Consider the following 4,334-nt stretch of genomic DNA (forward strand, 5'->3'; position numbering starts at 1 on the left):
ATAAATAAATATCCAAAAAAATTTTTTAATTAAAAAAAAGAAAACACAGGCCTGAGACACAGATATTTATTGATATTTATAATATTGATATATTTATATAGCAATTATATATTATATAATATTGATATATTTATCTATATAAAATATATTGATTTTTAAATTTTATTTGATAGAACAGAGAGAAATTGAAAGGGGAAGGGGAGAGACACCTGCATCACTGCTTCACCACACCATTTATGAAGCTTCTTCCCTGCAGGGGGGGGTCAGAGGGCTTGAACCCAGGTGCTAGCATGTATTGACATGTGTCGTCAACCAATGGGTGTGCCACTACCCAGCCTATAAAGGTATATACATATGTATACAGTAGAGCCAGGTCCTTGAACATACAAGATCTCAGCTCTTCCACTGACCTTTCTTTAATGAGATGAAAAGAATGAGAGAAACAGAGAAAGAAAGGGCAACACATCAGAACTTCCTGTGATATCTGAGGTACTCCTGTGTGGAGCTGGGGCTTGAACCAGAGCCATACATACAGCAAAGCACATGCCCTACTGGTGAATTCTCTCTCTAAACCCCTAAAAATACAGTTTTTTTAAATTTATTTTTATGAGACAAAAGAAAAGGGGAACTGGCAGGGGAGAGACAGGGGTAGAAAGGGAAAAAAAGGGAGTGAGACAGAGAGAGATAGAGGAGGGGGAAAGGAGGGAAAAGGAGAGGAGGAGGGAGAGAGAGAAGAGGAGTAGGGAGTGGGAAAGGGAGGGGGAAGGTGGGGGAGGAAGGAGAGAGAGGAAGAGAAAGAGAAAGAAGAAGAATGGGAAGAAGAGGGAGAAGTAGAGAGAGAGGAAGGGGGGATGGAAGGGAAGAGGGGTAGGGAGAGGAAAAGGGAAGGAGACAGGAGACCATCACATCACTCAGTTCTTTCATATGCTTCTTTCAGGAAATTAAACCCAGGGTTTCAGGCATGCAAATTCCCTGCTCTATTACTGTCGAATGTAAAACATTAATTCCCTAATAAAGAAATTTTTTTTTAAAATAAAAAATAAAAATTCTCTGCTTTATTGCTGAAATATCTCCCTGGTTCAAAGATATTCAAATGCATAGACACACACACACACACACACACACACACACACACAAACACACACCTTAGGAAGATTGCAAAAGGCACCATCCTAAGCTAAACCCACATAGATAATATGCAAGGGTAAGATAAGAGCACTCACATTGTTAAGAGATACCTAACCTCAACTTGGAGAAAATTCAGTGGGTAGAACACATGAGCCAGGTGTTGGTGAACCTGGCTGAGTGCACACATTACAGTGTTCAAGGACCAGGGTTCAAGGCCCTAGTCCCCACCTGCAGGGGGGAAGTTTCATGAGTGGTAAAGCAGGGCTGCAGGTATCTTTGTTTCTTTCCCTCTCTATCTCGCCCTCTCCTCTCAATTTCTCTCGGTCTGTAACTAATAAATAAAAAAAAAAAACATTAAAGACAAAAATAGTACCCATACTTTGCTATGCTCAAGGCCCTGGGGATTGAAGCCTGGTATCACACTGGGCACCATGGACACCACTGACGGGGATACTGGAACTGTGCTGCGTTTCTCCCTCAAAAATAAGTTAGTGATAATAAAGGGAGGATGGAGGAGAGGGAAGCACACAGAGGGAGAGAGAGAGAGATCAATATAATCACTTCCGTAAGGAGGGAAAGACAGACCGACATCTAGGAAGAAAAAACTATCTGGATACAAACAACAGACTTTCAAAAACACCAGCTGAAGGCAGAAGAAGGTAAAAGACCAGTATGATTGACAGCATCATGGAAGACCTACAAGAAAGACACCTAGTGAAACAAGGACTGGGTGTGGTGTATTGCACCAAAGCAAAGGACTCTGGGGAGGGAGGAGAGGAAGAAAACTGTGGACACCTGGTCCATAAAGAAATTGTATGCATATGTCAGTGACTGCACTATTAAACCCCTCATAAGAAAGGAAGGAAGGAAGGAAGGAAGGAAGGAAGGAAGGGAGGAAGGAAGGAAGGGAGGGAGGGAGGGAGGGAGGAAGGAAGGGAGGAAGGAAGGAAAGAAGGAAGGAAGGAAAGAAGGAAAAAAGAAATAAAAAAAGGAGGAGAAGGAGAAGCAAGACACCAGCAGATAGACAACAGATACACTGAACTGTAACGAATGGCAGAATTTCACTTGACCAGTCAGACTCAGTCTCCGTGGACAAATATCTACTCTCTTCCTTTTCTTCCTGGCTTCCTTCCTTCTTTCTTTCCTCTAGTACCTCCACCCTTCTTTCTTCTTCCTTTTCCTTCCTTTCTTTCTTCCTTCCTCCCCACTCCAAAGTAAGCCAGCCTGTTTCCTTCTTTCCACCTCCCAAACCACCTATTTGAGGCTCTGAGTGCATTTGTAACTCTGATTAATCTTAATATTTGCTTGTTTGTTTGTTTGCTTGTTTTTAAAATAGGAGAAGAGGAGGTGGAGAAGAAGCCTCCGCCTGTCTGAATTTTGTCTCAGATGTCTGATTTGAAGTCTGTGGGCAATGTTAATAAGCTCTGGTCTGTTACAAAGATGTAGGCTGTCCAGAAACAAGGTGTTTTCACCATGCAAGAGAAAACAAAAAATTGGGGGGGGGGGTAAAAAAACAAACAGGGCTGGAGAGACAGTATAATGGTTATGTAAGAGACTTTTGTTCTGGAGTCAGGCAGTGGCACACTGGGTTAAGTACAGATAGTACAAAGCACCAAGTAACCATTCAAGGAACCTGGTTCAAGCTCTGGCTCCCCACCTGCAGGGGGTAGCTTTAAAAGTGGTGAAGCAGGTCTGCAGGTGTCTCTCTCCCTCTCTATCTCCCAATAAAAATGGGGGGGGAGGTCTCCAAAAAGCAGTAGATTCATTGTGCAGGCACTGAACACCAGCGATAACCTTGGAGACAAAAAACAAACAAAACAAAACTTTCATGCCTGAGGCTCTGAGGTCCCAGGTTCAGTCCCCAGAATCATACTATAAGCCAGTGTTGCACAGTGCTCTGGTATCTATCTGTCTATCTATATCTCTCAAAATAAAATAATAAAATAGAATAAAATAAAATAAGATTAAAAAATAAGCAGAGGCCCAGGTGGTTGTGGCTCACCTGGTTGAGCACACAAGTTACAGTGTTGCAAGGACCCAGGCTCCAGCCCCCATCCCCACCTGCAGGAAGACAGCTTTGCAAGTGTTGAAGTAGTGTTGCAGGTCACCCCCTTCCCTCTCGATTTCTGGCTATCTCTACCCAATATATAAAGAGATAATTTTAAATTAAAAAAAGCACACATGTTCAAATCACTGGTGTGTGTGTGTGTGTGTGTTGGCTGGGTAGTGAGCAACTTGTAACAAGTGTCTCCCAAAGAGATTAAATGTGGGGGGGGGATGGGTGGGGGTGGCAGATCTCTGAAGGGGGGGGGTCAGGTGGTAGCACAGTGGCTTAAGTGCAGGGCACAAGGATCCCGGTTCCAGCCCCCAGCTCCCCAAGTACAGGGGAGTCGCTTCACAAGCAGTGAAGCAGGTCAGCAGGTGTCTGTCTTTCTCTCCCCCTCCTCTCTCTGAACTATCCAACAACATCAGGCAACAATAACAATAACGACAACAATAACAATCAGGCAACAATAACATCAGGCAACAATAACAATAACGACAACAGCAAGGGCAACAGAATGGAAAAGAAAATAGCCTCCAGGAACAGTGGATTCCTAGGTAGTGCAGGCAGCGCACCGAGCCTCAGCAATAACCCTGGAGAAAAGGAAAGAAAGAAAGAAAGAAAGAAAGAAAGAAAGAAAGAAAGAAAGAAAGAAAGAAAGAGAAAAGAAAGCTTAAGAAAGAAAGAAGTTAAGAAAGAAAGAAAGAAATGAAGAAAGAAAGAAAGAAATGAAGGAAGAAAGACCCTGAAATGAAGAATTCTCAGGATGCAAGAGAACACATGGAATGGAAAATAAATAAATAAAAGTACATGCACCCCAGTACCGGCTGCGGAGCTCAAGTAGAGAAAGAGAGAGAGAGAGAGTTTGTGTCGGGGCAGGAGGCGTGATCAGCTCGTAGCATGTGTCCCCCCCAAAGAGAATAAATGTCAACTGGGGGCGGGGGAGGCGCCCGGGGAACGCCCCAGACCCCGTGGTCCGGTGCCTTGCGCTCGGTCGCCGGGCGGCCGCCACCCGCCCTGCCCGGGGTCCCCTCGCCCGCCCGGGTCCCCTCGCCCGCCCGGGTCCCCTCGCCCGCCCGGGTCCCCTCGCCCGCCCATGGCCGTCGCACCGCCTCGCCAATGGGGCCGCAGCGCCGCCCGGCCCGCTCCTCCCCCGGGAAGG

This window comes from Erinaceus europaeus, chromosome 8 (genome assembly GCF_950295315.1).
Source record: "Erinaceus europaeus chromosome 8, mEriEur2.1, whole genome shotgun sequence".
Taxonomy (NCBI): Eukaryota; Metazoa; Chordata; class Mammalia; order Eulipotyphla; family Erinaceidae; genus Erinaceus; species Erinaceus europaeus.